This window comes from Chiloscyllium plagiosum, chromosome 5 (assembly GCF_004010195.1).
Source record: "Chiloscyllium plagiosum isolate BGI_BamShark_2017 chromosome 5, ASM401019v2, whole genome shotgun sequence".
NCBI lineage: Eukaryota > Metazoa > Chordata > Chondrichthyes > Orectolobiformes > Hemiscylliidae > Chiloscyllium > Chiloscyllium plagiosum.
In genome coordinates, this window is record NC_057714.1 from 80,930,629 (window position 1) to 80,942,702 (window position 12,074).

The 12,074-nt window shown below is 41.4% G+C and overlaps 1 protein-coding gene across 3 annotated transcripts in view; it reads right to left on the minus strand.

Annotated features, from left to right (window-relative positions):
• The window catches only part of LOC122550041 (rho GTPase-activating protein 21-like), a 253,474-nt gene that overhangs the window by 122,890 nt on the left and 118,510 nt on the right, over positions 1–12,074 (minus strand). The window contains exon 1 of one of the 3 annotated variants that reach the window (XM_043690472.1): positions 7,563–7,627. The exons of the other annotated variants lie outside the window; for them this stretch is intronic. The gene's annotated coding sequence lies outside the window, so the exon portion shown is untranslated. Of the gene's footprint in view, positions 1–7,562; positions 7,628–12,074 lie in introns of those variants that run through there. 3 annotated transcript variants of the gene reach the window in all.

Sequence of the window (12,074 nt, forward strand, 5' to 3'; positions counted from 1 at the left end):
ACAGGGATCAGTGCTGGGGCCTCAACTTTCATAATTTATATAAATAAACTTGAAGGGATGGAAGGCAAGGCTGCTAAATTTGCTGATAACACAAAGATAGGTAGAAAAGTAAGTTACAGAGCCATAGAGATGCACAGCATGGAAACAGACCCTCCGATCCAACTCATCCATGCCAACCAGATATCCTATATGGATCTAGTCCCGTTTGCCAGCATTTGACCCATATCGCTCTAAATCCTTCCTATTCATATAGTCATCCATGTGCCTTTTAAATGTTGTAATTGTACCAATCTCCACCACTTCCTCTGGCAGCTCTTTCTATACACGCAGCACTTTCTGCATGAAAGAGTTGTCCCTTAGGACCCTTTTAGATCTTTCCCTTCTCACCCTAAACTTATGCCCGCTAGCTTTGGAATTCACAACCCTGGGGAAAAGACCTTGACTATTCACCCTATCCATGCCCTTCATGATTTTGTAAGATCATCCCTCAGCCTCCAACGTGCCAGGCAAAATGGCCCCAGCCTATTCAGCATCTCACTATGGCTCAAACTCTCCAACCCTGGCAACATTCCCCGGTTAATCTTTTCTAAACCTTTTCAAGTTTCACAATGTCTTTTCTATAGCAAGGAGGCCAAAATTGAATGCAATATTCCAAAAGTAGCCTAACCAATGTCCTGTACAGCTGCAACATGACTTCCCAACTCCTATACTCAATACACTGACCAATAAAGGCAAGTACCTTGTCCAACTGTGACTCCACTTTCAAGGCACTATGAACCTGTACTTCAAGGTCCCTTTGTTCAGTAACACTGAACAGAACCTTACCATTAAATGTACAAGTCCTATGCTGATTTGCCCTACCAAAATGTAGAACCTCCCATTTATCTAGATTAAACTACATCTGCAACTCCTTGGCCCATCAGTTCAAAAGAGTCACTTGATTTGATTGAAACACAAGATTGTGGGGCTTGACAAGAGACATGGAGATGATGTTTCTTCTTCTGACAAGATTTAGAGCCAGGATTAAAATTAAGGGGACCCATTTAAGACAGATAGGAGACGTTTTCTTTTGTGTTTCATACGTCTTTGAAACTGTCTTTCTCAAAAGCATCCTTCAACGATACCTTCCAAATCTACGACCTCTACCTAGAAACAACAGAGCAGTAGAAACACGGGAACATAATCAACTGCAAGATCCTCTCCAAGCTACACACGATCCCAATTTGAACGATAACGCCAATCTTCCACTACCACTAGGTCAAGATCCTAGAATTCCTTTCCTATCAGCACTGTGGGTGTCCTACACCCCATGGACTCCCAAACAGTTCAAAACGTCAGCCCATCACTTTCGCCTGGGTGCTTAATGTGGCTGGTGATTTGCTTGCCAAGCTGGTGGGTTGTCAAGCAGACTTTTTGTCACCATGCTAGACAATATAATCAGTGCAACTTTCATGAAGCACTGTTGTTCTACTCCGCTTGATATTTATATGATCTCATCCATTAAGATGGGTGTTGTTATTTCCGTTTTTTTTCTGCAGTGGTTTGTATATGGTGTCTACTTCTATATACTTATTGATGGTATCCAGAGTTGAAAACCAGGCCTCTAAGAATTCCTGTGTATGTTTCTGGTTAGCTTGTCCTAGGATGGTTACATTGTCTCAGTCAAATTGATGGCCTTCCTTATCTGTATGCATTGAGATGAAGGAGAGTTGGTCATGCCGTTTTGCTGCTCTGTTCATGTATTCGGAAAGCTAGTTTTCTCTGTCCAATGTAATGTTTATTGCAGTCATTACGTAGGATTTTATATTATGTTGGTCCTGCATGTTGTGGGTATGACGTCTTTCATTCTTCTTGAGTAGTTGGCACAGTGCAGCAGGGTTGGTGTGCTACCATGACTCTCATTGGTCATAGGAGTTTGGTTGTCATTTCTGATTGGTCACCCTATCTTGTATCAAGAACAGATCAGAAATGACAACCAGATCCCTCCAACCAGTTCACAGGCGGTGTCAGAACTACATAAATCTTAAACACACGTATGGTGACTATATCAATGACTGAACAATGAGTATACAGAACCTTATCAAGGCAGTGGTTTTCGCTACAACTAATTTATACTTTTTTTTTTGACTTTCTGGACCTCAGTTATCATAGAATCTATACCCATGGAGCTTAAGTCACAGTCCTCAAATAAATCCATGCAGGCTATTGCAGGTTTGTGCAGAATTTGGATGTCAAAAACCGGTCCTCTTAAACAGGATTATAGATACATTATTCATAGCCTTACAACCATTAAGCTACATTACAGCAGGATGCACTATCACTAGACTTGGAGGATGTTAATGACAGAAATGGGGTCATGGAAGTGGGACTACATGCAAAATGGCCCCCATCTCTCACCCCAACCGAAGACCATATTTAATTGGTTCTCTCATTGACCGACTGCTTCAGATTTGGTGATCTTTCAGGACCCTCAGTGGCTCCAAAACCTGAACGTTCTAGGTCCTTAAGAATTTCAGTTGTTAAAGCAGAAAGAAGAAGAGAGCAGCTGGCATTCACCTCGACAGGGGTTACACAATTTAGGAGATAAGTATAAGAGAAAACTAATAACTCACCAAGGATATGCACTTGGGAATTTGACAATGTTTTGTTGAAGTTCCATTTCATATAAATGATCTCACTGCACCATTTTTATACCTTGCAAAATATTGCATCAAGTATCTACTCAGTATTCATATAAAATGAGTGAAAGAATCACCAAAACCCACATCCCATGGTAAAAAAAATTAAAAACTCACTGAGAATTCATAGGCCTACAATGTGTGGCTAAAGGACTGCTGAGTGCAATCGATTAGGGTGGGTTTATGCTGGTGATGGGACAAGTCATATGATTTTATTTGTGAACCTCTGCAGTAATATGGTATCCACAGTAGCAATGTACATAGCTGATCTCTCAGGTTCCCTATTTTCATGTTCCTCTTCTTCTGAAGATAACTGATGACCCTATTCAAATTTCACGAACTACAATCCTTTCTTCTGAACGATGTGGCAAATCACTATGACTCTTGGTACCCTCACTAGCGAGGACTAAAGGGTAACCCTAGAAGCACATCTGCACCAAGCTAACAGCTTGCTCTGCAATGCTGTTGATGATTGTTTGGTACTGCTTTGCCTCAGTGGCAGGGCACCTCACAGGTGTTATGAACCAATCGGAAGGGAGCATATTTTGGACTGTCATTTTCCAAGGACAATCCTAAAGTTTAATTCCTGGAATGAAAAGTTTAGAATGCTACATGACCATAGTATGAGTCCCTCACGACAGTTCCCAGGAAATCTGATCCATAGCTGCTTCAACCTCTTCTTATGGTTGTACCTGGTTGTGGTGATGTTTCTCACCTAGAAAGGTGAATCAGAGTTCCCCACTCATTACAGGAGACTTGAAATATAGTTTAAAACTTACAGCAAGTGTCTAATGCATTTATGTGCAACCATCAGCAAATTTGCTGATGATACAAAGCTGGGTGGCAGGGTGAAATGTGAGGAGGATGTTAGGAGATTACAGGGTGACCTGGACAGGTTAGGTGAGTGGACAGATGCATGGCAGATACAGTTTAATCTGGATAAATGTATGGTTATCCACTTTGGTGGCAAGAACAGGAAGGCAGACTACTACCTCAATGGAATCAATTTATGTAAAGGGGCAGTACAGAGAGATCTGGGTGTTCTTGTACACCAGTCAATGAAGGCAAGCATTCTGGTACAGCAGGTAGTGAAGAAGGCTAATAGCATGCTGGCCTTCATAACAAGAGGAATTGAGTATAGAAGCAAAGAGGTGCTTCTGCAGCTGTACAGGGTCCTGGTAAGACCACACCTGGAGTACTGTGTGCAGTTCTGGTCTCCAAATTTGAGAAAAGACATTCTGGCTATTGAGGGAGTGCAGCATAGGTTCACGAGGTCAATTCCTGGAATGGCAGGATTACCATACACTGAAAGACTGAAGCGACTGGACTTGTATACCCTTGAGTTTCGAAGACTGAGAGGGGATCTGATTGAGACACAAGATTATTAAAGGATTAGACACTCTGGCAGCAGGAAACATGTTTCCGCTGATGGGTGAGTGCCGAATCAGAGGACACAGCTTAAAAATACGGGGTAGACCATTTAGGACAGAGATGAGGAGAAACTTCTTCACCCAGAGAGTGGTGGCTGTGTGAATGCTCTGCCCCAGAGGGCAGTGGAGGCCACTCTCTGGATTCATTTAAGAAGGAGCTCTCAAAGATAGTGGAATCAAGGGTTATGGAGATAAGGCAGGAACAGGATACTGATTAGGAATGATCAGCCATGATTATATTGAATGGCGGTGCAGGCTCGAAGGGCTGAATGGCCTATTCCTGCACCTATTGTCATAAGATACTGGAGCAGTATTAGGTCTTTTCCCTTGGGTGTGGGAGTCCAGAACTAGAGAGCATAGGTTTAGGGTGAGAGGGGAAAGATATAAGAGAGACCTAAGGGGCAACTTTTTCACGCAGAGGGTGGTACGTATATGGAATGAGCTGCCAGAGGAAGTGGTGAAGGCTTGTACAATTGCAACATTTAAAAGGGAACTGGATAGGAATTTGGATAGGAAGGGTTTGGAGGGACTTGGGTCAGGTGCAGGCAGGTGGGAATAGACTGGTTTGGGATATCTGGTCGGCCTGGACGAGTTGGACGGAAGGGTCTGTTTCCATGCTGTACATCTCTATGACTTTAAGTCTGCTACACGATTCAATGGCTGTTGTGTTTCTCAACCCAATCTCCCGACTTGTCCCTGTAACCTCTGATCCCTTTACTAATCAAAAACCTAGCTCTGTCTTAACTACACTCAATGACTTGGTCTCCACAACCTTCTACAGCAATGAGTTCCACAGATTCACCTCTCTCTGGCTCAAGAAATTCCTTCTCATCTCAGTTCTAAAGGGTTATCCCTTCACTTTGAGGCTGTGCCCTTGAGTCCTAGTCTCGCCTGCTGGTGGAAACATCTTCTCCATGTCCACTTTATTCAGGCCTCTCAGTATTCTCTAAAATGTCAATGGAATTTCCTCTCTCATCCTTCTAAACTCCACTGAGCACAGACCAACAGCCCTCAACTGCCCCCCATATGCCATGATAAATCCCTGGTAGCACTCAAAAAGAAACCAAAAAAAATTAAATTGAGCGCAACTGATAATGTGTGGATACCAGGTCTAACGGATTGGGTATTCTAGAGGAACTGCAGAAGCTCAGCGTATGTTGCTATACCCTGTAATGCAAGCAGTATCCCCTGCAATGAGTACCTCCTTCCTGAGCACCTGATCATATCACAGCTTGTAATTGCTGCTCCAAAAGTGAGGGTATTTCTCTTCCAATGTATTATCAAAAACATTCAATTTGCCTTCCATACTGACTACTCCAAAATTCTGAAAATCACAGGAATTTTCCAAACTTTTGCTGTTCAATAAAACTGAGCATTTTATTTAGATGGCAGGATCACAACTTTAAATATCTATCTGAACAACAATTCAGACTTCTGAGCTTCAGAAAACTCATGCTGGAGATGTTAAACTTAAGCTTAGCAAAATTCAATGCACAAAAATCCTCACACATCTGATAAGGATGTTAAGTGCTACAAAAAGTGCCTGCATGCAAAGTTCTGACAGTGAAGACTAGAACACATGTGTATACAAATGAGCCACCACTAAATCTTGAGTGCATTTGTTTGAACTGGGCTGCAATCACAAAATAAGAGATTCTAACTTGCCCACAACCTATCCAATTCATGGATGGGATATGGAGTTGTGGCATTGATAGTTGGGGGCAGAGAGTGAATTTTCACCATAACATGCTTGGACACCTCATATTAAACACCCAGACAGATCAGTCCATTCATTAAAATGTTACGTGTCCACATCTATCCTCTTTTATAAAGCTTAAATCTCATCATCATGGTTCGATTGTTCACATTTACTTAACCTTTTACACAAGCTTGGATTTTGCTGTTGTAATGGTAGTGAAACAGTTCCTATAATTATGATACACATGTACAATTAAAACTTGGAAATCCAGAAGGTGTGCCATTAAAATCATGCAAATGCAAAGATGCTGCAATCTTTTAATTGCCATGAATTTCCATTTATACACGTTCTTGCATCATTTTGGCAGCCTTTCTGCCTCCCAGCGATCCCCAGATATCTGGTAGAATTCAGTTCTGCATGCCTGTCGATCCAATGACTTCTTGATGAGTAGCAGGGTACCAATTTAATATCTAGTTTCCACCTTGGAAGGTTGTTCTGTATAATAGCGTCTGCACTTAAGACATACTGAAGAGTGTGAATAAAACCAATGAGAGAGAGAGAGAGAGAGAGAGAGAGAGAGAGACTGGTTTCTTCTTTGACAGCAAAAGTTTTACCATACTAACATATGTTAGGCAAAAGAAAACATGCAACGTAAATATACACAATGAATAGAATAAATTAAAAAGAAAAATAACAATAGGCTTGGCATCTCTATGTTCAGCCATGGTTTAACTTGATTTAGGATTAAACATTTTTGTATTTACAAAGTCATATTACTGTCAATTAGAAAGAGGAGTTAAGGAAATTAAAGCAAAGCAAGTTTCTTGAGCTCTTTCCATGATTAATAACATTACATGGAATATTGAAACCAATGAAGTTCCATAATTTGAGAGCATTCACTTCACCTGTTGAATCTTATTCAGTTACAACCAATCAGAAAAATGGATCTTTAACATGCATACCTTCTATTTAATTCCATAACTCCATGTCTTTTGCACACTTGTTGTATAATTTACTCAATGTTATTTTGCCAATGTATAATTTATTTAGCTCACATCACAAGTACATGATTGAAACAGATGGAAAAAAAAATTAGTTGCATGTCAATTGCAACTCAAATTTAAATGGTAATAGTAGCCAAACTTGAGTTAAAATTTTATAGTTTGAACATAAGCAGGTTAGTGTTTCAGCTTTGTAGTGCAATCTCAAAAACAATTCAAATTGAACAAGTTATGCAGCTTCACAAGCAACACGTGTACAGAAAAATATTGCTTCAAAACAATTTGAACTTTTTAAAATTAAACCAGAACCCAATGTGATAAACCATCTGTGCTGTCACAAACTTTGCTTGTGTTTACTTTCCAAACTATCCACATGCTTACAAATTAGCACAGTGTAATAATTTTCTAAAGCACAAGAGAATACAATAGGATGAATTTAAATTTCCTGCAAAATGAACATGCACAAAAAAGATTGTGGCTTGTAGCAGGTCTGTGCTTAAAACAAAAGTGTGACTTAAAGGGAAAAATATATTAAAGTGCCTTCAAAGATCAGCTTACCAGCCAGGATATCACTACATAAACCTAAGCTAGCATCTTTACTGAGAAGTCACTTGAGCTGCAAGGGATGGATGCTGTTAGTGGGTCCAACTAGTACAAGCCAAACCAAACTGGTTACTATATATGCTTGAATATGGAGGATAAATTAATCCTCCAAGGGCAGTTCATTTCTCTACTTCATGCAATACTTGCATACCCTTCAGCAGAGGAAATAACCTCTGTGACTCCTTTTTCTTTCTTTTGTGAAAAAGTTTCCTTTACCTGTGAGAAGATGAAACAACCTGATGGGACAATTTTATTAAAAGGTTGGAGCTCATGAATACTGTCATGCAGCAAGAATCACTTGCATATGCTTCGATACAATGATTATCTAATCATCCCAAAAAACTAAAACTGAACAATACATTTTGGGCCACTAATGGATCAATTCAAATTTCATAAACTGTCACTTTAGTTGCACAAATCATAACGGGTGAAATTGCAATATTTTGAAACAAAAACAGATAACTGTAATAGTCACTATCAAGGTAACAGATAATCCAACTATTCAACAAATAACAGCAGCAAATTAGTACAACTAAGTCTTGCATCCACACCTCCTTGTCCCCCCCCCGTTACCTCCGTCCAAGGTCTGAAAGGACAATTTCAAATCCAGCACAGTCCTGCACATTCTCCCACGTCATTTACTGAATTTGTTGCTCTTGATGTTGTCTCCTCTACAATTAGGGAGACCGAGTGCCAACTCATGGAGCAGTTAATGGGACATCTCTGGTCTGTACGCACCAAACAAACAATCCCACCGCCCATTGTTATGACACAGGGTAAACCCTCCTGCTTAATTTAAACCAGCAACACAGAAAAGATTTATCCCATGCAGTAATGTGAGAAAATTTGAGGGGCCAAGAACTATTTGAAGTAAAAATTAACAACTTTATTCTCTATTATACTTTCAGAAATAATTTACCAACTATTTACAATTCCTTCCTCTAACCTATTTTTTACTTTCCTTTCTATAATAATAATCTGATAAAAACCCCAAGTAACATTTACCAAAAAAATTCAAATTTCAAAACCAGCCAGCTGTTGCATCTTCCTTGGTAGATTTGCTCTCCAAGTCAGTGTCGATGTGTTTTTTTAAAAAAAACATCTGTGCAAACTCCTTCTCCAGACAGGTACATCTCGGAGCTCTTACTAGAAGCATTCATCTGTTGGTCTTTTGGCAGCTCTCTCTCAACTGTTCAATCTTTCCCAGTCTTATACCCCCAAAGCATCGAATTGTGTCATCAGATTTTAATATTGTCAATATACTAAATTCAAACTTGATTGGAGTTTGGTATTTTTTGGGGGTATAATTTAATTGGCTAATGCAAATTTGTTTTTTCTCCAGGCAACCAGCTACTCTAGCTGCTGGGTCACATGTTGCATTCTTTTATTCAGAACACTTGGTGCTGTCAGGTAGTTCTGCTAGCTTTTAACTCTCTTAAAAATGTACAATACACCCACATCTTCAAAACACTGTGGTCAACCACTTCAATGACCCCACCCCCCCTCACACCCCCGCCCCACAAAGGACATGGAAATGCTGGACATTCCTTCCACCATTATATCAAAGCCACCCACCAACTGGAGGAAGAGCATTTCATCTTCTGCCTTGGGACCCTACAACCACACAGCATCAACACTGACTTCACCAGTTTCCAAATCTCCCCACTCTCCACCTCATCCCAGATTCAACCCTCCAACTCAGCACCTCCCTCTTGACCTGACCTACCTATCCATCTTCCTTCCCACTTATCCGCTTTACCCTCCCCACCAACCTATCACAATCGCCTCCCATCTGCATCCACTTATCACCATTCCATGTACCTTGCCCCCACCCTACGCCCACTCCCCATTTATCTCTCAGCCCCCTTCCCCCTCCACATTCTTAATGAATGCTTATGTCCAAAACGTCTACTCTCAAGCTCCTCGAATGCTGCCTGAACTGCTGTGCTTTCCCAGCACCACACTTTGACTCCAGTTTAAGTGCTCATCCACATGCTTCTTAAATATTGCTGGAGTACCTGCCTCCAACACCCATGTAGACATTGCATTCCAACCCTCTACCACCCTCTGGGTGAAATCATTTTCCTTATATCCCCTCTAAACTACTTATCTCCTAACGTGCGCTTTCTGGTCTTAGACACATCTGCCATGGCGAAACAATTGTCACGATCTACCCTATCTATGCCTCTCATAATTCTGTATACCTCAAATCAGACACTGCCTCTGCCACCCTCAGCATCCTCTGCTTCAGGAAAACAAACCCAAACTCAGTCTACTCATGTTCTCCTCATAATGGAGATTTTGCATTCCAGGCAGCATCCTAGTGAATCTCTTCTGCACCCTTTCCAGTGCAATCACGTCTTTCTGATAGTGTGATGTCCATAAATGTGCACAGTATTACATCTGTGGTCTAAACAATGTTTTATACAGTCATAATAAGACTGCTTTACTCCTACAGTCTGTGACCTGGCAATGAAGGCAAGCACCATGTCTGCTTTCACCACCATGGTAATACATGCTGACATCACAGCTCTATGGACTTGTACACTAAGGTCCCTTTGTTCTTCAGGACTCCCAAAGGACCTCCATCCATGGTGTAAATCCTTAAGGCCTCCCAAAATACATTACCTCTCACCTGTCAGGATGAAATTCCATCTGTCAGAGATCCGCCAATTCACCAGTTGATCAATATCAGCCTGAGATCATCCTACTCAATAATCAACAATTCCTGTGTCATATGCAAATTTATTAATTATACCTTCTACATTCACATCTAAGTCACTAATGTACATGACGAACAGCAAAAGGTCCCAGCATCAATCCCTGTGGTACATCACTGGTCACAGGTTTCTAATCAAAAAAGAACCCTCTACTATCTCACATCGCATCCTGTTTGCCAGTCAATTTTGGATAGAGTTTGCCAATGCTTGGATCCCATGGGTGCTTACCTTCTGGACCAGCCTTCCGTGTGGGACCGTTTCAAAGGCATTACTGACATCCACGTAAACCATTGCAAGTGCACTACCCTCAACTTTTCAAAGCACCCAATTAAATTAGTCAGACAGGATCTCCCTCCAACAAATTTGTGCTAACCCTGACCAATGCTGCCTTGTTGATTAATCCTATTAAGAGTCAGAGAGATGTACACTATGGAAACAGACCCTTGGGTCCAACTCGTCCATGCCGACCAGATGTCCTAACCTAATCTAGTCTCATTTGTCAACACTTGGCCCATATTCCCCTATAATGATTTCACAACTGTATAACTCTAGAATTTTTCCTAAATAACTTGTGTGGAGGACAAAAGCACCACTTCACCTGCGTTGTGATGCAGATCCCAGCAGAGCAGATGTTTCAGATTGCCACCATTGAGGATGCCCCCACCCCCCCAATATTCCTCTAAATCTTTCCTATTCATTTACCCATTCACATGCCTTTTAAATGCTGTAATTGTGCCAATGTGTATCACCACCTCTGGCAGCTTACTCCATACACACACCACCTTCGGCGTGAAAAAGTTGCCCCTTCGGTCTCTTTTATATCTTTCCCCTCTCACTCTAAACCTATGCCTCTAGTTCTGGACTCTCCCACCCCAGGTAAAAGATTTTGTCTATTGATCCTATTCTAACCTCCCAGGATATTATAAACCTCGGTAACGTCACTCCTCAGCTTCCAGCACTCCTGGGAAAGCAATCCCTGTCTATTCAGCCTTTCCCTGTAGCTCAAACCTTTCAAACCTGTCACATACTTGGTTAGTCTTTTCTGAACCCTTTTGAGTTTCACAACATCCTTCCAATAGGAAGGAGACCAGAATTTAACACAATATCCCAAAAGTGGCCTAACCAATGTCTTGTACAACGGCAACATGATCTCCCAACTCCTATACTCAATGCGCTGTCAAATAAAGGAAAGCATACCAAACGCCTTCTTCACTATCCTATCTACCTGCAACTCCACTTTCAAGGAACTATGAACTTATACACTTAATAATAAGGTCTTGGGGAGTGTTGCTGAACAATAAGACCATGGAGTGCAAGTCCTACTCTGATTTGCCTTTCGAAAATGCAGCACCTCACATTTATCTAAATTAAATTCCATCTGCCACTGATCAGCCCACTGGCCCATCTGACTGAGATCCTGTTGGACTGAGGTAACCTTCTTTGCTGTCCACTATAACTCCAAATTTGGTATCATCTGCAAACTTGCTAACTATATCTCCTACGTTCACATACAAATCATTTATACAAAAGACAAAAAGCATTGGACCCAACAGTGATCCTTGGGGCACACCACTGGTCACAGGCCTCCATTCTGAGAAGCAACCTTCCATCACCACCCTGTCTTCTACCTTTGAGCCAGTTCTGTATCCAAATGGCTCGTGCTCCCTGTACTCCATGGGAACTAACCTTGCTCACCAGTCTCCCATGGGGAACCTTGTCGAACACCTTACTGAAGTCCACATAGATCACGTCCATTGTTCTGCCTTCAGCAATTCTCTTTATTACTTCTTCAAAATGAAACTCAATCAAGTTCGAGAGACATGATTTCCCATGCACAAAGTCATGTGACTATCCCTAATCAGTCCTTGTCTTTCCAAATACATGTAAATCCTGTCCCTCAGGACTCCCTCCAAAAACTTGCCCACCACCGACGTCAGGCTCAC